The 24,931-nt window shown below is 46.6% G+C and overlaps 1 long non-coding RNA gene and 1 other non-coding gene across 4 annotated transcripts in view; both read left to right on the top strand.

The window, feature by feature from the left end:
• Positions 1 to 19,035, top strand: part of LOC102556392 (uncharacterized) — a 51,770-nt gene extending 32,735 nt beyond the window's left edge. For 2 of the 3 annotated variants that reach the window (XR_005497389.2, XR_005497385.2), the window contains one exon: positions 11,584 to 19,035. This is a non-coding gene — a long non-coding RNA (uncharacterized LOC102556392). Of the gene's footprint in view, positions 1 to 2,405; positions 4,809 to 11,583 lie in introns of those variants that run through there. The other variant, XR_005497383.2, reaches the window with a different exon arrangement.
• Positions 19,036 to 20,036: 1,001 nt separating this feature from the next.
• On the top strand, positions 20,037 to 20,130 carry Mir327 (microRNA 327). The gene has a single exon (NR_106668.1). It is a non-coding gene; the product is annotated as a microRNA 327 (primary transcript).
• The last annotated feature ends 4,801 nt before the right edge of the window (positions 20,131 to 24,931 follow it).

The raw sequence follows: 24,931 nt of genomic DNA, 5'->3' as shown, positions 1-24,931 counted from the left end.
ATCACACAGGCATCAGAACAAGGTGTGAAGTTTCAGCTCTGATGGAGGGAGGGAAGGAGAGCTTAAGAAAGAGAAAGTTTGACAGCATCAGCGGGAACCCCAGGAGAAGTAAGCCTGAAAGAAAGGCAGGTGACCTGGAGGACACGGGGCAGCCTGGCCTACCTCCCATCGGGCTCAAGAGAGCTGGGAAATCTCAAGGGCACAGTCTCACCTCAGGCAGAGGTGAGGGCAGCACCGGACTCTGATGGAATTCAGGAAGGAAGGGGAGATTAGAACAACGGAGGTCCTGGATGACAGCAGACAGCTATGGGGTGTGATAAAGATGCCCGCCACGGAGCCAGGCTTGCTGTGCCTGCCATCTTCCTGGACCGAGCCCACAGGACGCTCTAGAAGGGTAGGCAGCCTGGCTCCCGAGCCGAGCGCATAGCCTTTTGGGAAACCAGCACACAAAGCCTTTCTCGCTTTGGGTCTGGTCCAGAGGTCCTAAGCGTGTAGCTCCTGGGAAGCTGTGTGGCTGTTTTCACCAAGGACGACTTCCCACAGACTGACACTCACAAGACGGGCCCCTCCACCCAAGGGTGGGAAGACTCTGAGGCGGCACCGCGAGGGGAGGCCAGGTGTGGGCACTGCAGCTATTTCTAATCTGCCTGAGGAAAGGGAGCCTTGAGTGCTTGAAAAGCAGGCTGATTGTCAGGGGCGGAACCCAGCTCAGAGCTGTCATGGAAGCTCCTGGCAGGGGGTGGAGACAGGGGGCTTGGACTGACAGGGCTGTGATTTTGAAAGAAATGTCTCTAAGAGAATGACTTAAAGTAGGAGAGAAATATTATTATTAGGTAATGCCTGTCAGCTTATTTTTTTTTTTGATGTGTTCTTGGTATTTCATAATCATTTTGTCTTTAGATGGTAAGCCCTTCCTGGCTCCGGGGCCGTGAACTATGCCCCTCGGGTTTCACCCCAGCCCTGGGCATGCATGGGGCCTCAGGAGGTATTTGCTGCCTGACCCTTGGTCTCTGTGGTAGAAAGTAAATAATCCTCTAATGGTTAGTGATGAACCACCAAGGTGGGCAAACATTTACACTCACATTCTTCCAAACCCACCCAGCGCTCACCCAGCACCGGGCATAAAAAAAGCTGTCCCCTCAGGGAACAACAAAAAATAAGACTCTGAGAATCTGCACCAGAAATTCAGTCTGTTCTTGCTCTTCATCCTGTGGAACCATTTTTTTTCTAGGCCCCCTTTGTCACCGCAGCCAGCTCAGCCCGTAGGTTCAGCATAGCTCTCTGATTCTGGGTCAGAAATGCTATCTGGAACCAGTTCTTTCTTGTCTGTGCTGGCCTGGCCGCAGGCCCTTCAATCTCTGTGATTTTAGTTACCTACAAACAGTAACTGGCTAGCCCACCAGGCGCCATTCCTTTGCCAGACCTAACCAGGCCTCTGCCCTACTGGAGCCTCCCAGTTCACTCTCCGAGTAGTAAGAGTAGCAACCGTTTACACCCAAGTCCAAGTTCTATGCAGGCTGAAGGCCCCGTGCTGAAGGCTTCTGAGCCCCCAGTCCTTTGTCTGATAAAGGACAGCGAGGTGGAGAGGTTTCTCTTTTTAGTTTCAGGTCCGAGGTCCGACCTGAGACTTCACACATGCTACCCACCCTCTACATTCACGTCACACTCCCAGCCCCTGGACAGGGGATTCTTAAATACAGCACAGCTCTTCAAAAGTCTTCTCCCCTGCCCATCCAGGAAGCTCGGTTTGAGCAGAAAATCTTCAGAAGCTACCACAGAAGGAGACTGTCAACTGCATGGATACACACACGCACACACACACACACACACACACACACACACACACACCCCATACACACTATACACACACATCACATACAACATACACACACATACCACACATACCACACATACACAAAACACATACACACACCACACACATACAACACATACACCCCACATACATAAAACACATGTGCACACCACACATACACACACACATGCACCACATACAACACAAACACACATATCACACATACACAAAACACATACACCACACATATATAAACACAAAAGACACACAACACACACATATACCACATACAACACACACAACCCACATATACAAAACACATACACACAATGCACACAAAAAACACAAAAAAACCCACACATACAACACACAACACACAACACACACACCACACATACCACACATACACAAAACACATACACATACCACACATACAACACACACGACCCTTCCCACACACACACACATCTTCCCCATGCCCAAATCATACACTCAAGCTAGCTCAGACCAGAATTCTTCTCAAAAACCCTCCCCCACCCTCCGTTTTACCCCCCTCCTTTGGAAATTTATGCTGGGATATTTATTTGAACAGGAAAAGGGCCATTAAGACGGAAATCGGAACCCATGACAGCAAGAAATGAAATCAGCTCGGGAGGCTGTATTCCCTGGGGACATTTGAGTCACTCCTGATATTCTGGAAGTCGAGAATTAATGGTCACCAAGGACATTTTTGTTTTCAACAGCTTTTTCCCCCTTTCATTGCTATCCTCCTTAAAACAGCTCATCCATTTGCACCGAAGAGTCCCTCAGGGAGCCCTGCCTGCCCTGGAGACTACTACTGGCAGCATTATGGCTTGTTTGGGCCAGTCGCACCAGTGGTGACACTCTAGAAGGTGACTGCAAGTTCCAACTTCTCTTCCTTTTCTGAGAAATGAGTATGACTTCTGCTTTGTGAGCTTCGAGGATCACCTGCCTGTTGCCATACCAGGCGTCATGTTTGGAGAACAGTAGCTACTTGTGACTCCTAAAGAAACCCAAAACCCCTGGGCTGGAGAGATGGCTCAGCTGTTAAGAGCACTGACTGCTCTTCCAGAGGTCCTGAGTTCAAATCCCAGCACCCACATGGTGGCTCACGACCATCTGTAATGAGATCCGATACCATCTTCTGGTGGATCTGAAGAGACCGACAGTGTACTTTAAATAAATAATTAGTTAAAAAAAAAAAAAAGGAACCCAAACCCCAGCCTGACACTAAATCCAATCCCATCACATCATAAAGTATCTTACAAATGCTTTTCCACAATGATTAATTCGGAACTGACGTAACAATAGCACAGCCAATAGAACTGTCCAATTTAAAAGGAATAAACATCCACTTAAAATATGAAACACTGAACCTGTGGAGGGTGGCGGGGGAGAATAAACATGGGGAATGAACTTGAAATCATAGGTGTAGTGGAGAACTTTCTGGAGAATGCCAATAGCACAGGACATAGTCCAAAAATCAACAAATGGGGGTACATGAAATTAAGAAGTTTCTACACACCAGTTATCAGCAGAATGAACAGATAGTTTCTTGAATAAGGAAAATAGACCTTTGCCATTTATGATCCGGACAAGGGGTTAATATCTAAGACATATAAAGAAATCAAAATTTAAAGAGGGTCACAACGAAGTGAACAGACAGTTCTCAAAGGAAGAAACACAAATGGCCAACATGTTTTAAAACGTTCGATATCCTTAGCCCTGAGGGAAATTCAGATTAAAGGTACTTAAGAGATTCCATCTCCCCCTAGATGGAATGGACGAGATCAAGAAATCAAATGACAACCAGTAGGGTGAACCTGTGGGGAGAGAGTAATCTTCACCGGCTCCTGGTGGGAGTACGACTACCATACAGTGATCACGTGAGGATTCCCGCAAAAAAAAAAAAAAAAAATTACAAGTAGAACTATCGTATAGTACCCAAAGGATTCTACATTCTACCACAGAGCCGCTTGCACACGTAGAGAGAATATCTTATGTCTGAATGGATGTGGCACCTGTCAATAATAAATCTGACAGCCTATGGCTTCGGCAAGGGAACAGGAGGTGGGACATCCGGGAGGAGAAAACTTCTAGGATAGAGCCAGGTGGGAGATTGGCCCTGGAAGTGTGATAAGACAGAGACATGGTCACAGGTGACCAGCCACGTGGCAGAATGTAGCTTAAAACTGGGTTATCTAACTTACGATCTCGTCAGAGTAGAGCCTCGCTGTATGGCCAAGGTCTACGTCATATTTCTGGGAGCAGGGGGCAGGGAGGACTTACGTTCTCCATTCACATTCATGTCTGTTGCTACTCTGTTCACCATAGCAAGAAACCAGTCTAGACGCCCTCCAGTGGAAGAACGAACAGTAAAACTGTCCCATCCAACTGGTAGCTATTCAGCTGTAAAGAGAAATAGAATTTGCAGGAAAACGCACAAAACCGGAAACCCGGTCTCAGATAAAACTCTCTTGTCTTCTTCCTCGGGTGTGGATCCTAACCTCTTGTGTTTGTGTGTCTCAGTTTCTTTCCCCCATGGCTGAGGAAAAAAAATACCCTGATAAGGCAACTTGGGAAGGAAAGGCCTATTTCTCCCCAGAGATGGAGCCTCCATCACTGTGAGGGGAGCCACACAACTTGCACCCACAACTACAGTGGGGGGAAGTAGAGAGAACGCACTCCAGCATTCAGCTCCCATCCCCCGTTTCACACAGCCCGGGATGCCCTACCCAGAGAAGGTTCTGCTCAAACTTAAATGTGTCTTACCATATTAATATGACCAGAATAATTCCTGACAGACCTTCTCAGAGGCTAGCTTGAACCTAGATGATCCCTCAGAAGCTTGTCTTCTGGGTGACTCGGGATCCGGTCAGGTTGACAACGCTAACCATCATAGCATGGGCATACATAAAGCACTATGAGACCGAGTGTAGTCCATGAAACTAGACAGGAGACTCCAGAGTGGAGGGGGGTGTTGAGAGATAGGGAGGGGCGGGGAGGGGCGGGGAGGGCGGGGAGAAGCCACAAGTGAAATTAAAGCAGAATGGAGGGTGAAAGGGGAGAAAGAAGGGGAGGGAGAGAAACAGCAAAAGTAAATTTTGTTTGAAAACATGCCATAATGAAACCTAATTCTTTGAAATTAAATTTTGTTAGAAATTTAAATTTTTTTTCCTTTCTTTTTTTTGGAGCTGGGGACCGAACCCAGGGCCTTGCACTTGCTAGGCAAGCGCTCTACCACTGAGCTAAATCCCCAACCCCAGAAATTTAAAAATTTAAAAATAAAAAACAACCGGGGGCTGGAGAGATGGCTCAGTGGTTAAGAGCACCGACTGCTCTTCCCAAGGTCCAGAGTTCAATTCCCAGCAACCACATGGTGGCTCACAACCATCTGCAATGAGATCTGATGCCCTCTTCTGGTGTGTCTGAAGACAGGGACAGTGTACTCATATATAATAAATAAATAAAATATTTAAAAAAAAGGGGGGGTTGAGGATTTAGCTCAGCGGTAGAGCACTTGCCTAGCAAGCTCAAGGCCCTGGGTTCGATCCCCAGCTCCGAAGGAAAAAAATAAAAATAAAATAAAATAAAAAACAACCATAGACCTAGAACAAGATGTATGGGGTTCATGCCTGTAATCCCAGCAATCAAGAAATAAAGATGGGACGGTCCTCAGTTGAAGGGGCATAGGAAACCCTCATCTTTCAAGATCAAGCCCTGGGGTACAGCCCAGTGTTAGGGAGGGTTCCTACCATGCCCTAGTCCCTGCTTTGATCCCCCCAGAGGGTGGTGTGGCAGACGGATGCTAAGAAGTCGTGTGACCTGGAGAAGGCAAGGGTTTCCTAAGTTCTCTCAGCAATGGAACCCGGGACTCTGAATTAAAAAGAGAGAAACAGGGGCTGGGGATTTAGCTCTGTGGTAGAGCGCTTACCTAGGAAGCGCAAGGCCCTGGGTTCCGTCCCCAGCTCCGGAAAAAAAAGAACCAAAAAAGAGAGAGAGAGAGAGAGAGAGAGAGAGAGAGAGAGAGAGAGAGAGAGAGAGAGAGAGAGAGAGAGAGAGAGAGAGAGAGAGAGAGAGAAACGAACCCAGCAGCAAACAGGTGGAAACAATTGTGCGACTTTACACAAACAGGTGGAAGCAATTGTGCGACTTTACACAAGCTAAAGTCATCTGAGAGGAAGAAGCCTCAACCAAAAAAAAAAAAAAATGCCTTCCTAAGATCCAGCAGTGAGCAACCCTGAAGGGCGTTTTCTTAATTAGCGATTGATGGGGGAGGGCCCAGCCCATTGTGGGCGGTGCCACCCCTGGGCTGGTGTCCCGGGTCCTATAAGAAAGCAGGCCGAACAAGCCATGAGGAGCAAGGCAGTAAGCAGCGCCCCTCCATGGCCTCTGCATCAGCTCCTGCCTCCAGGTTCCTGCCCTGTTTGAGTTCCCGTCCTGACTATGGGAGTGCAAGCCAAACAGGCCCTTTCCTCCTCGCGTTGCTTTGTTCACGGTGTTTCATCAGAGCAATAGAAGCCCTAACTAACGCAAGTCGGGATCAGGGAGTGGGCTATTGCCATGACAAACCTGACCGTGTTGTTTTGGGGAGGATCATACGAGGGCTTTGAAACTGCATGCAGATAAAGCCACTGAGTGGTCAGTGTTTGGTGGGCTGTCCTGTAGGTGCTCGGGAGAGAGAAATGTTGAGAGCATTGCAACGGCGAAGACCTGGCTTGTGACGTTGCAGAAGGAAAACTAAATACTGCCGGGGCCATTTGTTACTTCGAGTGAAGATTCTGGGGTTCCAGTTACTGGGGCTAAATACTAAAGTGAAACCTTGGCTTTGCTGGGGTACTCGGTGTTGGCCAGCCGGGGCTGAGAAATTAGCACTGCTTAAGAAGTGACGAGCATCGCTGAAGTGAAATCTTCTGGGAAGTGTTTCCTGAGAGCACACGGAAGCCGTGTTCCAGAGGCGGCCACGGCTGTACCTCGAGCTGGCAGCTGAACTTGGTGATGCGTAAGCGTCACTCAGGTGGTACTGGTTTTGAAGGCATGAAGGGGGTCACAGAGAGCAGCTGAGGCTGGGCACTGGGAGAGGCCAGGAGAGGCTATGGGTGAAGGTGTAGCCCAGTTGCAACAGAAGACCCGAGGATTTCGGAGATGCTGGTACTATGGAATGACCATCAAGGACAGCAGCAGCAGTGGGGGTAGAGTTGTCTGTTAGCCTGGAAGGCTATCTGCACGTGCTGCAGACCGCAGAGCTGGAGAAGTGACCCAAGCTCCTTGGGAAAGTCCAGAAAATTGTGAGCGAATCCCAGATAGTAGACATTGAGTTATTTACACTTTCGAAAGTTTGTGTAACTTCCTTTCATCTTTGAGTTAGAGAGCATTCAATTTAGTTTTGATTTTACAGAAGGCCACCGTTGAGAGACTTCAAATTTTAAAAGACTTCGGATTTTAAAAAGAGACTTATTTCAAAGAAACCAAATCGTTTGAACTTTTCAAGATTGATTTTTTTTTAAAGTTATTTATATTTTTTTATATGAGATCTTGGGGATGACCAAGAAAGGAAAGGTTGGCTCTTAGCAGTGATGTGTGTGTCAAACTGACGAGGGGTCAGTTGTACTGGCTAATTTTATGTCCGCTTGACACAAGTTAAAGTCATCAGATGGCTGGGAGCCTTGGTTCAGAAAATGCCTCCATAAAGTCAGGCTTGTAGGCAAGCCCGTTGGACATTTTCTAAACTAGTGATTAATGTGTGAAGCCAGCCCATCGTGTGTGGGGCCATCCCTGGGCCGGTGGTCCTGGGTTCTATAAGCCAGCCACGGGGAGCAAGCAGTCATACAGTAAGCAGCACTCAATCATGGCCTTTTTTAACAGAACATTTCTTTATTTTTCACTAAGACGTTCCCACAGGACATATATATAACCTTGTCCCCACTCCCCCACCCCCACAAAGGGTTAGTGCAGTCACTGCTACAAAGCCGACAGGAACAGTTTTGAGGACTGGAATTAACCTCAAATGGCAAAAGGTGCTTTCTATCTGAATTATCATAAAAGTGTTTAAGTAAAAAAAGAAAGAAAGGAAAGGAGCAAAGGGGCAACGGTGGCTTCAGAGTGAGAAGACCACACACGGTTCATGTCAGACATTTCATCTTGTCTCGGGCATAAGACAGTGGAGACAGGATCACTAACATACAAAAGGTTCACTACAACACACTGTTCACACCCAAGCCAAGCCCACCCCCAGCCCCTAATGCTTCCAACTCAATTACTCCCCAGAGGACCTCGTAGTTCTCTTTGACCCAGCCTCTGTTATATGGCTGGCAGGTCTGTGTATCAGCTCAGTAAACCAGACAGCTGAGATCTGCCCGATCGTCAATAAACTCAAACAAAAATTCATATGGGATGGAAGGGCTGTTGGGATTCATTCTCTTCAGATTGTTCTCCATACATCTACAAACGCCTTCCATGCCCACGTTCACAGACTCCTAGTCAGCGTAAGTCCTGCTTTCTGGCCTCCAGGTAGGCTGTACCAGCCAAATTGTGCGAGACACTGCACACCAAATGCTTTGCTGTAGCCACCACTAATTCCTGCCTCCAGGTTCCTGCCCTGTTTGAGTGCCTGTCCTGACTTCTTCTATGTTGAATGTCAGTCACTTTGGAAGTCTAAGCCAAATAAACCCTTTCCTCCCCAACTTACTTTGGTCATGGTGTTTGATCCCAGCAACTATGAATTCTGAGGGGGAGACCCGCGTCATCAAGGGGCATGCAGCATGTTGTCCCCTTAGATAGCAAGCAGTAGACAGAAAGGATTTATTTTCAGTGTCAGAGATCAAATGTGAGTGTGCTAGGAAAGTGTCTCACACCCCAGGACAGGGTACCAATTCTCAGGTGGGGAGGCAGAGTGGTGGGCATATGGAGGAGAGAGATCAACTCTATCTAAATGCCTAAGGTACTAAATTGAACTTGATTTCTCAAGGAAACAAGAAAATTGGTCAACAATTGTTCACATGTGACATCTTGCCCTAGGGGTGGTCAGCAAACTGAGAAACGTCTATAGGGCTATAGGTTCTCTGGGAGCAAGGTGTTTCTAAGTCCCAGCTAGAGGCAGGGCTGGGCAGTCACTCTGTCCCTCTTTTCCCTGAGATTAGCCTCTAGCTCCCTGCCTACAGCACTGGATGTTAGGTTTTGGATGGGGTGGGTGGTTCAAGGGGAGAGTAACATGGATTACTGGAGGCTAAGAAATTAGCGTCCTCAACAGCATCGCTGGGGCTCCAAAGAGAGAGTTTGGGCCTCAGCACCCAGAGACGGCATGGCTGAGTCCCTGAAGAGATCAGAGGATGAGAAAAGCTCACAGCCTGGCTTTCTGAGAGGACACGGGGCATGGGATGGGGAGCACAGCGTGGTACCCCTTAGAGTGGTGGCACTAGCAAGTAGGTTAGCTTAGGAATCGCAATGTCCCAGCATATTGGTACCCTTGAGAGGAGGAGCAGGCAAGGGCTGGACTCTTAACATTAAATCCCTGCAAATTCATCGAGGATGTCTGCAGCAGAAGCGCTGGTTTCACTCTTCCCTTTTGTTTAGTTTTGGTTTGTTTTTCGGAGACAGGGTTTCTCTGTGTAGCCCTGGCTGTACTGGAACTCTGTAGACCACTCTGGCCTTGAACTCAGAGATCTGCCTGCCTCTGCCTCCTTGAGTCCTGGAATTAAAGGTGTGAGCCACTTCTGCAGTACTCACCCTTAACAGCTGAACGACCTCTCAAGTCCCCACAGGTCTGATTTCTAATCCCCTCTCCCGTACAGATGGACTCCGTGAACAATTCATGTATTGTGTAACTCTATTCCTACTGTCTTTGTTTCCTTTGGCTTTGTGTGGTATTTGTTTGTTTTGTTCTTGAGACAGAATTTTACCTACATAGCACAGGTCAGCCTAGAACTCACTACATAGCCCAAGCTGGCCTTGAACTCATAAAACTCCCCAGTACTGATCTCCCCAGATTTGTACTAATTATCTGTTAAACTGTCATCAAAGCATCTATCAGTCATTAGTTTCCTACTGAGCGTGTCTGATTTCGGGCAGAGTAAGGAGCCCAATGATTGATTTAGTTACTCAAGGCAAGCTGTTATTTGCACAAGCAGGCTGACCTCACATACACTGCCCAGCCCTGAAAACCGTGGGTACTTAGTGTCCCCCTGCTCAAGGATTTTAACTCAATTCTTTTTTTTTTTTCTTTTTTTCGGAGCTGGGGACGGAACCCAGGGCCTTGCGTTTGCTAGGCAAGCGCTCTACCACTGAGCTAAATCCCCAACCCTGCTCAAGGATTTTAAACCCAAATACAAAATCCAGGTCTTGCCTTGTCTGTCACATTCCTTAGTGGCTTCCTAAGGCCATCGCTGGCCTGCTGAACATTGAACAAACTCTTGCTGACCGCCCACTGAGTACAGACTCCAGGCTCCCTTTAATTCAGTGATTCTAAATATGTGGGTCCTGGGGGTTGGGGATTTAGCTCAGTGGTAGAGCGCTTGCCTAGGAAGCGCAAGGCCCTGGGTTCGGTCCCCAGCTCCAAAAAAAAGAACCAAAAAAAAAAAAAAAAAAGATTCCTAACAGTAGTAAAATTACAGTTAGGAAGTATCAACAAAAATTTGGGGTCGGGGGTCACCACAACATAAGGAAATGTATTAAAGGGTGGCAGCATTGGGAAAGTCGAGAAACACTTCAAGTTTAACTGCCTCTGCCTCCCCTAGTCTTGGTCTGGCTGAGTAATGTGGAAAGACTGTCCTGGTGCTGCCATCTAGAGGTTTGTTTTAGCATTGCACACATAATGCACAGGAACACTACTCCGTTGAATTTACTTGATCATAACCTTTCCTGTTGGTGGGCCTCGACCCCCGTTCCGCCTACTTCCTCTGGGCAGGATCTGCTCCATAGCCTACCCCCTCTCCTTGGGCGCCAAGGAAGGGTCTCTCCTCTGTGTTCTTGAACGTACTGTGAGAGTCTGGGGCTGGGGTGTGGATCCTTCATGGGGGACCACCACGTTCCCTAAACGGGGATCAGATGGGAATAGGACTGGTCTCTCTGCATCATGAGAGCTTGTATGAAACTGGACCGGGAAATATGGGGAATCACTTTGTGAGCTCCCTAGAAGAGGCAGGGGGACTCGCACATGAGTCCTCATCTTTTTTCCCTGCCTATCTACCTGTACTGATGATGTCCCCGAGCCGGGATAAATTGTCACAGGTCTTGGTGTCCTTCCTCGGGTGATCTAAAGACAACTACTCACACACCTCTGCTAGAAGTCCTCTACCCCAAGGCTGTCTCCCTTACCTGGCTTGGAAGGCTATAGAAGTTGCATATAACTGTTCTCCAGATGCCTCCATGGGTAGCCCCAGCTGGCACTCCGGATTTGCAGGGGTTTTGTCAAGGTTCTTTAGAAGGTCAAGATTCTTTAGAAGAATAGAGCCTATAGGATGCATCTAGATATACTAAAGTGGGCTTATGCCTTCTGAGGATGAGGAAGGTTCACAGCCTGGCTCTCTCCCAGGCAGGGAATGAGGTAGGGACGAGTCTGTCTGTGGGGAGGAAGCACTGAATGGCACGACGCCCAAGCAAAAGGTCTCAATAAATTCTCCCTTCATTTGGTTTAGATTCTAGGTATCTTTGTCCAAATTAATCTCAATTTCATTTATCTAGAGAATATAGCAGGTTGGTTTCTGTGATTTGGTTTTCTTTTTCCTTTTTTTTTTCTTTCTTTTTCTTTCCAGGTATCTGTGTTGGCCTTCCTGCTAGAATAAAAGCTGTCCTCAGACTCAGAAGCCTGGGAACCACACGGCTCTGAGAGGAACCCTCCTCGGCAGAGGCATCGCACCTCCTAGAGGAGAGTAACGCCCGCTGAGCTGAGCTCAGGCACCTCGGCCAGGCTCTACTTCACTTCTTCCTTTCTTCTCCTCATTGCTTCTCAACAAGTCACACCAGGAAGCAAGTCTCATAAAAGAGATTTATTGGGAAGGCGCAGGGTATAGAGGAACAATCCAGGGTGGACAGCCTCTGCTCCCAAGAGAAGACAGCATTGGGAACTAAGCAGACATTTAACTAGGATTTCTTAAGGGGTAGAGCTTTCCAGTTGGTGGTTTTTTGTTCAGACCTTTCACCTTTTCGGGAACTGGAGATAACTTTGTGATGGTTACAGATGTTGGAAATACCATTATGACAGTTAGAAAAGTCTGGGGGAAGGGGACTGGCTGCTGGACTTCCTCAGGGTGGGGCCTGGCCACTTTCCTGCCTTGAGAATTTACAAAGTATTTGAAGTTTATAAAGGGGTGCTTGGCAGGGACACGTTTCCCTCCCACTCAAGCGTTCTGCATGAATAGCCAACATCCCCAACTCTTTGTTTATTATTGATAATATTGACAGTCAGGGCTGGGGAAGGGGGCAAGGTTATCATTAGAATATTCCCTGCTCAGTGTGACTGTGGACGTCCGTGGGGTCTGATCTTTGCTGTTAGGGTGTACTCAGAAGTTGCAGGCCTCTGGCTTCAGAGCTGAGGGGTGGTAATCCTGTAATAACAACTGATTAAAAGTCTGGCTAGACATCTCTCGGATCTGTTTCTGAAGAAATCTAGACAAGAAGTCTGTAAGTCAAGGTGTGACTGATTAGGAAAAAGAGAAAACAGGTATAAGAGGGGTAGCATCCGATTCTGTGTTGGATTATTGATGGTCTCATTAAGCTGCTCTCTATGTTTTTGGAGATCCATCTGGAATGGTAGACTCTTATCGTTAACTACGCCTGACTGATTGATATAAAACCCCCACTCCTCTCCGGGGAAGAGACAATGGCCTTCTCTCTCTGCCGTTAAGCAAACGTAATCCCCGCCAATTTGGTAGCAACGTAGCAGCCAAAGGGCCCATTGGCCCTGGAGAGCGAGGATAGTCTGAGCCACTCAATGGAGATCGGAATGATCTGAGAGGAAAACTGATGGTAAATAGCTAGAGAAGCAGTCAATCCAGTTCCAGTTACTCCCAGGATTGCAAGGAAAGGCAGGGTCCAGACTTCCCTTTCATTAAGCCTCGGTGCTGTAAACTCTGTGATGGGAACTGGCAAAAGTTCTTCACCAGAGCTTTCAGAAAAGGAATGTTATGGCACAAGTCACACACACACACACACACACACACACACACACACGGAAGATAGAGCAAAGTTCTAAATAAGCAAGCTCTAACTTTATTTTTTTTTCTCTTAGCCTTTTTATATCCTCTAAGACAAATTCTCTATATGAGAAGGAAACGTACCTCATTCACAAGAGGGAGTTACAGCAGGATTGTTGATGATAAGTTCAAAGCAGTAGTTTTATCTCTCTTTCATTCCATAAGCTCACTTCTTATGGCATATACCTGGGGCCTTATCTGTAGACCTGGCCTAGGAAGAACCTAGAATGAATGTTTTTCTTTTTCTTTTTAAGGTTTATTTGTTTACCATATATGAGTACACTGTAGCTGTCTTCAGACACACCAGAAGAGGGCATCGGATCCCCATTACAGATGGTTGTGAGCCACCATGTGGTTGCTGGGAATTGAACTCAGGGCCTCTGGAAGAGCAGTCAGTGCGCTTAACCGCTGAGCCATCCCTCCAGCCCTGAATGTTTGTCTTGATCATTAATTTCTTTCTATTTTCCTTCCTAGTGCAATTTAGTGCTCATAGCATATGAAAGCTCACTGTGCCCCCTGTATGCAGCCTTTATGAGGAAGGGGCACATTCTATTCTTGGTGCTAACCTTATTATATCTTTTTGGGGAAAACAAGCTAAACCATCCCCTTAAATTTTCTATCAATCACTCTAACTCCCTAAAATTATTTGGATCAAATCACAAATTCTTGGAAAGTCATTAATTCATCTAAACAGGAATATTTCATGAACTTCATCTTCATGTTGATAAGATTGGATTTAAGGTCGTCTCCTTCTGATGTGTTAGGATATCCAGGGCTTACTGTAGCAGGATAGCCGGTGCCACATTGCCCTGACTCTTGTTGATGGCGTTCTTACATTGTCCTTAAGCCATCTGGTTGCCCCAAGTGATGGCCGGACGTTCCTGATGCCAGCAGCACTCCTCAGGGAGGCAGGCAGTGCCTGACAATGGGTCTCAGAGAAAAGGACAAGGCTCACTTCTGCAGCTTGTGTCCCAAGTGGACCCATAAGGGAGAGGATTGGCTGAGGATGGGTCTAAGCTGGATGCCTCTGGGGCCCCAAAAAGCTCTTCTGGAAGGCAGGGAGAACCGTGAGCAAGACGATGGAGGTCAGGGGCCACAGTTTCTTTTTCTAATGCCCTACATTAGAAACAATTTGCCAGAAGCCCTCAGCTCTTGGTCTGTCCAATGCCAAGTCCTACCTCAGTTTATCTGGATGTCAAAGCTGGTCTTTGACACTGGAGTCTTCTTTTTCTATCATCTCTTTGAGAAGCATCGTTTCTAGAAATACCTTGCTTTTTTTCAAATGGCATTGCTTACCGCAATTAAAGCATCCAGCACTTTGTTTTTTTCTCTCCCACCCCACCCCTCCCCTCCCAGAGCTGAGGACCAAACCCCAGGGCCTTGTGCTTGCCAGGCAAGTGCTCTACCACTGAGCTAAATCCCCAACCCCCTACTTTGTTTTTTCTTAAGACTTAGAAATTACTTCTCCAATCAGAGTAACATCCAGGTACCAGAGGAAGGGAGCAAAGGGGTATGACATTAGCGATTGGGACCCAAAGCTTCTGACTTTGGCAATTTAAGTCATTCTCTCTCTGGGGCCAGAAGCCTTTTATATCTTCTTAGACAAGGGTTCTTTATAAATTTACCTCACAAATAAAATGTTATACAAAAAAAGGGAGTTACAGAAGCCTTTTATATCTTCTGAGACAAGAGTTCTTTATAAATTTACCTCACAGATAAAATGTTACACAACAGGGGAGTTACAGAAGGATGTCCACAGTAAGTTCTAAGCAGTGCTTCACTCTGTAAGCTCATTATAAGTTCAAAGCAGCAGTTTCACACGGCCTTGCTTATCATAGTGTGTTGGGAGCAGCCTCAAGATGTTGGAAGCAGCCTTCATGTTAAAAAGCAATTGTATTTTAGCCGTGTGTTAGATCAAAAGCAATAGCCTTATGTTAGATCAAAGCGGCCATATCCAAGCCTGCACCTGCAGTTCTGCTTAAACTCAATAGATAGAATAAATCTGGTTGTCAGGTCACTTGGCACTGGTTGTCAGGTCACTAAGCAATCCACCCTACTGTTCCCTCCACTGACCAATTTACTCAGCCAATATCCTGGTCATTGAGCCAGGCCCATTCCTTTGTGGTTACCTAACCTCCCCACATCTTGCTTCTACCAGTATATCTTCTGCCTGAGAAAAATTAAAAATTGTCAGCTTGATTAGACCTCTTGACTTGCTGTTCGTTCTTTGCGACTCTTGTCCCCCACTCTCTTTTAGGTGAATCCCAAACCCTGGCCGACTGCCCTGCGGGATGGGGCAATAGTGCACACCTGTGGCTTCATCCTTGGACCTGACCCAGAATGAATGTTTTCCCTTGATCACAAATCTGTTCCAAGCCTGTTTCTCTTGTTAGTGCAATTTATGAATGTTCACTGTGTTCCTTATTATGCAGCCTTTACTTACTATTCTGTGAGGAATGGGCACATTCTATTCTTGGTTCTAACTTTATTACGTCCTTCTGGCAAAACAACTAAAACCATCTCCTCAAACTTTCTAAAAGTTACTTAGATCAGGGATTCTATAAAGTCATTAATTCACCAAAACAGCATTAATTCACGGAAGTTCATCTTCATGTTGATCCGTGGGAAATCACCCCTTTCCTGATTCTTCAACTTTGTCCCAAGCATTTAAATGTGCTAAATGGCATAGCTCCAAGGCGTGATCAGCAAGTTCAAGCTGCCTTTGTAACTTAGCACATTGGCCTTCACCTAGCAACCGATCTTGGGAAATATTAAAATCCCAGGCCCTATTTCATTGTTCTCTGGCCCTAGCTTCCTTTCTCCCACATTCACCATCATAACTGAGGACCAGCTTCTAATATGGCTGTTGTCAAATCTTTCCAGTCTTGGAGGACAACTCTGTTCTGAGTTGCCCGTGAATTTAATATCTGCTTCACATATGGTGAACACATTATAGAATGATTGCTTCCTTAAATCTCCTCAAATCTAATATGTCTAAAGGATTTTATTTAATTTCTTCGTGACCCTGGGGGCATCTATCATTTGCTGCCAAGTCTTACATAGTAACTGGATGAACTAAGGTTGGTTTGCTAACAACCTTGGGCTGCCCCTCTTTTGTTTCATTACCCGGTGGCATGGTAGGTTCTTGTCTAAATTCCTCCACCTGGGTCTGAGTAATTTTCTTATTTTCATCTATAAGCCTTCCTAAGGTTCGTCTCTTATCAATCTACTTTGAACATTTGGTGTGCGTATGTGCGCTCGAGTACACACACACACACACACACACACACACACACACACACACACTATGGCTATTAAGGGTGGAATCTGAACTACCAGACTAATAGTAATTATAATCAGTATTATGTCAATCTCAATTCAGTCATTTATCTTTTCGTTTTCTGTTTATATTTTCAAGCCATCTGGAGTAGCACTACGCAGGGTCCCCAGTGTATTGTATTATGGCATTTCCCATCCTTAACTATCTCTCTGAGGACTTAACCAAACCTGATGGCTTCTCGGTTTGTCTGCAGCTGGCACGATTTCTTTGTCTGTGTGGTCGCGCCACACGTTGTAGGGCCAAATGTTGTTGTTAATAAGATCTCAAATGTTTGATTTTACCAATAAAGACTTAGGAGCTGGGTTCGAATGCCTGTTAATTCAGAGAGGCAGAGAAAGCACCCAGCTGACCTTCCCCCTCAGCTGACATCCCAATAGGAATTTCTTCTCCTTCTCAAAAACCCCTCAAAATGAATGTCCCTCCCTCCTACTTCCTGTGCGACTCTCTATCCACCCTCCTGACTTCCTCTTACTCTCTATGGTTTTTTTTCCTATGTTCACTTCCTGTCAACTAGACGCTTGCTCTGCCTCTTGACCTATGGTTAGCTTCATTTAATCTTTTTTTTATGATAAGCAGAAAGCTCTTGGATTAAAGTTATAAGCTAGGGCTAAGCCAAACCACAACTTGAAGCAGGTTTTTCCAGTAAATAATGCATCTCTCGGGGTTCAGAACGTGATGAAATATGCTGCAGGGTGTCCTATTCTTGAGATTTTGTTTTGTTCAGCTAAACCGGTTAATCGTCTATTGTCTATTCTTACAGTAGAATAATTTACTCTTTATTCATAACCCTGTCTTTTTGTGGTCCACTCGGAAACCTATGGCCACATTCCCAAATCACAAGATCAGGAACTCCAACGTAGAATGAATGTTTTCTTTGATCACTGTCCCAAGCCTATTTCTCTCTTCCAAGTACAATTACATGCTATAACCCTGAAAGTTCATTGTATTCCTTTTCTAATCTATGCAGCCCCCCCTCCTCACATCCTACAAGGAGGGGGCACGTACTACTCTTCATTCGAACTTTATCATATCTTTCTGGCAAAACAACTTAAACCGTCTCCTTAAACTTTCTGTAAACTACCCTGACTTCCCAAAACTATTTAAATCCAATCAGGAATTCTGTAAAATTACTTCATCAAAAATAATAATTATTTCATGAATGTTCATCTTCATATTGATCTGCAGGAAAACTGGCCAGTAGAGTGGGCTGTCTCCCAAGAAGCCATCACACCAGACTATAGGCAGTAAGGGTCTCTCCATGCCTAATCACACCAAGCTACATAAATGAAGAAAATAGCAATGACAGACATGGGAAGGAGCAGCAGCAGCAAGAAGTAATCCAGAGATGAACCCCTCAAGACTGTGCCTCTCTGAGGTACATCCACTGTAGCTGTGCAAATTGGTGAACCATCTCCAGAAATCTCATTTGTCCACTGTCTTAGGGTTTTACTGCTGTGAGCAGACACCATGACCAAGGCAACTCTTATAAAGACAACATCTAATTGGGGCTGTCTCACAGGTTCAGGGTTCAGTCCATTATCATCAAGGTGGGAGCATGGAAACATCCAGGCAGGCATGGTGCAGGAGGAGCTGAGAGTTCTACACCTTCATCTGAAGGCTGCTAGGAAAAGACTGACTTCTAGGCAGCTAGGATGAGGGTCTTAAAGCCCACACCAACAATGACACACCCACTCCAACAAGGCCACGCCCACTTCAACAGAGCCACACCTTCTAAAAGTGCGACTCCCTGGGCCGAGCATGTACAAACCCTCATACCAACCATAGCTCCTCCTCCTTGGCATCCACCTAACTACCTTGAGGTAATGGTATTAAGGGTTTAAGATGAGAAAGATGAATCCACTGAGAGAAGCCATCAAGTTTAGCTGCAATTGAGGTAGTAAGGATGACCTTGAAAGGGGCCTGACCATTTAAGGAGAAAGAGGAGGGGGATTATGACCAAAAGGAGGAGGGATGAGCAAGTTCTCAATGTTGATTGAGGAGGAAAGGGGGTCAGGATGAGACAGAGGCAAGGAATGGTGGGTATAGTCCCAACACAGCCTGCAAAGACGGCTAACAGATGTAACAAAGGAGAAAGGTGGTGATCAGGGAGAGGTGACGGTTGCGACATGAGGCCAGGAGGCAGGACCAGCTGTCCATCCATGAGCTCAAAATTGGAGATAGTGTCCTCTCAAGAGAACCAGTGGCAGAAGTTTTATCTGATCAGCAGAAGTTCTTGGGAGACTTTGATCTGATGGGGATGTGTAGAGAGAAGAATATGGGGTTTTGGCACCACAAGGTGAAGAGGCACCACTGACTGCCAAGTAAGTTGGAAATCATGAACCAAGTGATAGATTCCATTGGGCTTTTTAGCCACAGGTATGGGAGTGTTGAAAGAGGAAGATCTGAGATAAGGAGATTACATCCCCTGAGGCATTGGAGAGAGAGACAGAAAGAGAGGGTGTTAAGCCCAGGTGATATATTTGGTGGGGTTGTGTAATCTGATGACAAAAGGAGAATGACATTGGCTGGAGGGGTTTTGGGTGTCCCATAGTTGTGCCAGGGAAATGTCGGTGATCCCCAAAAGCACAGACAGGAGCCGATCTGATGCAACTCACAGCAAGGCCTTTATTCTATTTGAGCTCTATCGCCCCTGCTCCCTGCCCCCATGCACTGCTGTCACACAGAATGGTTTTGGTAGCTGGGTGGGAGGGGGGGACCCCGAATGTCTATGGGGCAAGGCTTCATAGTAAGCAGCAAGCAGGGAGTACGTGTGCAAGCATCTGATTGGGAAACTACTGTGGCCTTTAACATAACTGGCTGGCGCCTGGAGTCATATCATAAACTTAACTTCTGTTCCCCTCTGCATTGGTGGTTGTTAGGCAGGGGGTGGGCTTGTAACTGGGGGTACAGGGTTGTTGAGGGGAATAACCTGGAGACACTGGTCTTGTGAGGGCTAGCCTAGAGACTGGGTTTGTTGGGATTGGGGGAGGGGGTAACTTGGAAACTAATGCTAGGTACCAGCCTGTTAGTTTACCTGAGTTCAAACTTAGGTCAGTTTCTCTAAAACGGAGTCTGAACTTAAAAGATCTGATATCTCACCATACCTGGGGATCTACCAGGGAGGTGGCAAGGGAAAGGTTATGTCGGGTTGTTGTGGTTTGGAGAAGAAGGAAGAGAAAAATGGCTGGCAAGGCCGGGGTCAAGCAGATATGGGGAGCAAGAGAAGAAGTGGCTCCCATTTTGGCTCGAAGGTCCCTTCCCAATAAGGGGATGGGACAGGTTGGTATCACTAGAAAGGAATGGATAATGGGGATATCCCTAAAAATACAGCTATATGGTGGGGTTTGGTGAGCCTGGTGATGCTGTCGATAGGGAAACAGAAAGGAGGGTGGGTCCCTAGAACTCCATCGGGACTGAGTAGGTAGCCCCGGTATCCAGTAGGAAGGAGGGTTGGGGATTTAGCTCAGTGGTAGAGCGCTTGCCTAGGAAGCGCAAGGCCCTGGGTTCGGTCCCCAGCTCCGAAAACAAGAACCAAAAAAAAAAAAAAAAAAAAAAAAAAAGGAAGGAGATTGAGCACCCGGATACTGTGATGGCTACCCAAAGCTCCCTGCCAGAGTTAGTGGTGGTTAGACCAGGGGAACTTGGCCTCCTTTGGTTGTCCATGGCCAGCTGGGTCTGATGCCCTCATCCTTGAGGGGCATGAGGGTAGTCAGTAGCCTGATGTCCCTCTTGATGGCACTTCGGACATGTTGGAATGGCTTGTGAGGCCTCGGATAGGCCCAGCAAGTGACTTCCTGACCACATTTAAAGCAGGGACCTTGGAGATTCTTGGGCTTTGGGGGCTTGGGGGGTGGTGAGTCTCAGGACCCTGGGAAGTTGCTGAGGCTGACTGAAAGGCCTCCGCATCGGTTAGCTTTGCTTACAGACTTTTTCATCTCTCTCATGGTACACCCGCCTGCTTGTCTTTATAAACCACTGTATGAAAATAAAGTCTGAGAGCTTGATCAGACCATAGACTTGCTTTCCTTCTTTGTGCCTCCTGTCCCCCATTCTTTCGCCCCCTCCTAGGTCCCAGGCCTGGGCACGGGACAGGGAGGCATAGCCGCCATGTAAGAGCTGGGAGAGATCAGCCGGAGAGGGCTGCCCCACTGGGTCCAGGGCAGTCAAGGTAGAATACAGAATGTAGTCATAACTCTGAATGATCGGACGGATGGAGGTGGATTAGCTCCTGGAGGTTAGGAAGTGGCCCAGCCATTGAGTTGTTTTAGGCATATCAAAATATATAAAGGTTCTCTCTCTCTCTCTCTCTCTCTCTCTCTCTCTCTCTCTCTCTCTCTCTCTCTCTCTCTGTGTGTGTGTGTGTGTGTGTGTGTGTGTGTGTGTGTGTGTGTGTGTGTGTGTTTCATTCGGGAATCCAGAATTTGGGGGCAGGTATTGAGGAACATGCTGCCGTAAGAGTTACTAAATTTTACACTACTACAGAACTTCATAGTTCCATGCATCCCAATCCCATCAAGGAAGGCAGCCTCTGCCTGGCCATGTTTATGCTGCTGTCCTTAACCCTTCTGTGCTTCAGGAACGGTGGCCCCAGGACCTCAATGTACTCAATGTGTGCTAGATCCATCTCTAACTATGGGGAGGTAGAAAAATCCCTGGGTTTTTCTGGCCAGCCAGCCTAACCTAACCTATTCAGTGACTCCCAGACGGTGACAGTTGACCTCTGGCCTCCACCCTCAGTAGAGAAAAATCAGTGAAACCAATAGTTTGCTCTTCAAAAAGGTCAGCAAAGCCGATCATTAGCAAAGCTTACTGCGCAGGCATGAGGAATCCAGTAAGACCGTCCAGCACTGGTGGAACATTCCTGCAGTCTCTATGCTAGGGGAGTAGACAGGAGGTCTCCTGGAGCTTGCTGGCCAGGCCAGCCCGTCCAGCTGATTGATAGACTCGAAGTTCAGCAGGATACGTTCTCTCAGAAAGTAAGATGGACGTGAAAAGAGAGATGGAGAAGCAGTTAAGAGCACTGACTACTCTTGAAGAGGACCTGGGTCGGGTTGCCCGCACCCACAGAGTGGCTAACAACCATTGGTGACTCCGGTTCCAGGGAGTCCACTGCCCTCTTGGGCTTTTACAGGCCCTGCTTGCATGTGATTCACAGACATGCAGGCAAGACACTCATACACATAAAATTAAAATCTTTTTTTTTTTTTGGTTCTTTTTTTCGGAGCTGGGGACCGAACCCAGGGCCTTGCGCTTCCTAGGTAAGCGCTCTACCACTGAGCTAAATCCCCAACCCCTAAAATTAAAATCTTAAAAAAGAAAAAATAATTAGATGGCCAGGAATGGCGGCCACCACCTTTAATTCCAGCACTCAGGAGGCTGAGGCAGGCAGCTCTGTATGTTCAGGGTCAGCCTGGCTACGTAGCATGATCCCCTATATCATAATCATGCTATGTACACATGTATGTGAGCGTATGTTGGGGACTGGGGCAAAGACGCTTTTCTAAGAACTAACCTAAGTGGCTGCAGCCAGCTCTTGCCATATACGGCCATAGTGCGATTAGCCATTTGCTCTTACTGGGCCTGATCGAATTAGCTGGGAACTCATGATTGGTCGAAGCTTGACGAGAGCAGTTGGCAGGTCCTTGGCTGGTTGCTTGTTTATTTACTCTTAGATCAGATTATAGTTTGTGTACACATCCACTCAGGGTACAGTTCACTGGGACTCAAGCCTGCTGTGGGCCAAACAAATCAATTTTGTACATAGAATTACACCACACTTACCTGAAGGTTGACAATAGATTTTTTTTTTTTTTTTGGTTCTTTTTTTTCGGAGCTGGGGACCGAACCCAGGGCCTTGCGCTTCCTAGGTAAGCGCTCTACCACTGAGCTAAATCCCCAGCCCGGACAATAGATTTTTACCACAGCTCTTTTTTTTTTTTTTCTTTTTTAAATTTAAAAAGAGTCTTAGTGTGTCACTCTAGCGGGCCTGGAATTTGCTAGCCTCAAACTTAGAGATTCCTCTGACGCTGCCTCCCAACAGGTGGGATCAAAGGCCACCATAGCCAGCTTAGCACAATTCTTTTGAGGAGGGAGCAGTCGAGCAAAGCCACTTTATAGTTCTTTCAACATTGGAGAGGGCCCCAGGCCTGAAATCACTTAAGGGACAGGTGACAGGCTTTTGAGGGAGACACAGGGAAAATACAGGGTTTATCTTTTCGTTCCTCCAAAAACTGGAGCCAGAGCTGTAGTCCTGTCTCCGGGTTGGAGGGGAAGCTGGTCCACACTCGTCACCCTTCATCTGAATGCTCATGACACAGAGCATCCATGATCCAAGACCAAGAGCTAGCACCTGCCCACTTGAACAGCTGCCTGCTGGGAAAAGCCTCCTGGTCACCCACTGGTTCAGGAAGAGCCCAGGGTCTTGTGACACAGGGTCCGTAAGCTGAGAGCTAGGCCTCTGCTCTAACTCTTCCAGTGCCAGGTGCACAGCCCGAGGGAACAGCTAGGGTGTACGTGAAGCCACAGCTGGGGACTATGGCAACCAAAGAGAAATCAGCATGTCCGTTCTGAAATCAGCATTTCATAGATGTGGACAGTGAGAAAAATTAAGGGAAAATTCATCTCTAACCCCTCAGGAATAACCCATAACTGATGCTTTGACATAAATCCGTTTATACTTTTTAATGCCTATTTTATTAAAGATTTGTTTATTTTATGTATATGGAGTACACTATAGCTGTCTTCAGACACACCAGAAGAGGGCATCGGATCCCATTACGGATGGTTGTGAGCCACCATGTGGTTGCTGGGAATTGAACTCAGCACCTCTGGAAGAGCAGTCAGTGCTCTTAACCGCTGAGCCATCCCTCCAGCCCCTTTAATGCCTTCTTTAATGGAATTGGATCCATATGTCTATAATGCCGTCCACCGACTCACAACATAATAGGCATTTTCCTTCATCATAAAAAGTTGGTTTCAAAGTTATTTCTACAACCTGCATATCTCACAGGCAACCAGTCTCCCTATTTAATCATTCTCCTACATCCAAAGTAAGTATTCACTAACTTATTCATGCTTTTGTATTGTTGTGATAAATATATATATACATACATACATTATATATATATGTATATATATATGTATATATATATATGTATATATATATATATATATATATATATATATATATATATGTACAGTATGTCCAGCTTGCAAAATGGCTGTCGCCACGTCCAACACAATGATAAATAGGGTCCTGGTCACACGTCAACAGCCTCACTCCAACTGGTTCAAAGGAAAACGGGTTCTCAGAATGGGCATTACGTATTTATATGTCACAGATTGCCCAATTCACAGACCCCAATAGAAGAGTCTTTAAATGCCAGTTGGGGCTGGAGATGGCTCTGTGGTTAAGAGCACAGGCTGCTCTTCCAGAGGACCAGTGTTTGATACCCAGCACCCACATGGCAGCTTACAACTGTCTCTAACCCCAGTCTCAGGAAACCCGACACTTTCTTCTACCCACCTGCCAGCAAGCACACAAATGTCGCATGGGCATACACAGCAGGCAAAACACCTGTACCTATAAAATTAAAGTAATAATAATAATAAAATAGAAATAAATGTAAGTACCAGTTGAGGTTTTCTAAGCAGCGGACCAAACTGGGCAACAGCCTGAGATTCAGGGGACAATAAGGTCAATGAAATGGAATACAATGTCCAGGGCTACAGACAGGTTCTGCCAGGGGGCAGTGACTCATCCACTTTCTGTGTGGTGTGGCTGCCTCTGAGGAAACAACCACAGCTGGTATCGGTTTAGTGGAGCTATGAGGAAAGCAGCAGAAACTATGTTAAGGCCCCCTTGGAGCCTGTGCCTTTGTTCTGAATATGGCTGTGTTCTCTCCTAAAAGGCTAGCTGCCCATTTTTCCCCCCTGTGGAAAGCTGAGATACCATCTGGCCCCAGGTAGCCATGTGTTTGAATAGACAGCTTCCACTTTACTACTGCGGCTTTCAAGGCTGGCCTTTGAACTCAACACCCTCGTGCCTCAGCCTCGGTGCTGAAAACACCAGCAACGTGTCATCATATCCAGCTAAGGACTCCATTGTAATGATTAGCCAGGGCTGGAGAGTTGGCTCAGCAGTTAAGGGTGTAAGCTGTTCTTCCAGAGGACCCAAGGTCAGCTCCCAGAACCCTTATGGTGGCTCGCAACCATCTGGAACTCCAGCTCTAGAAAGTCTGATGCCCTCTTCTGCTGTCCTTAAACATGGCATACACTCAATGTAGATGTACACGCCGGCAGAATCCTATGCACAACATAAAAATGAATCTTTCCCTTGAAGAGCTATACAGTCAGTCACCTTTAACAGATGACTGCCTGGCCACTGTATCAAGGACACAGTGAGGGCCACCTGTTCGGAGGCACCTCTAGCTTCCCTGGCTGAAGCTCCAATCAGCAAAATTACCCACTCCAGAGCCTTGACAGTTTTCTAACGTGTTAGAATCGTTGAACCCTCAGGGAGAGTGACTCAGTGTGCTGGATCCGTTCAGTAGAGGACAATGTTGTTGC

The sequence above is a fragment of the Rattus norvegicus genome, chromosome 20 (assembly GCF_036323735.1).
Source record: "Rattus norvegicus strain BN/NHsdMcwi chromosome 20, GRCr8, whole genome shotgun sequence".
Lineage (NCBI taxonomy): Eukaryota > Metazoa > Chordata > Mammalia > Rodentia > Muridae > Rattus > Rattus norvegicus.
This window is presented reverse-complemented; position numbering and strand designations above follow the sequence as displayed.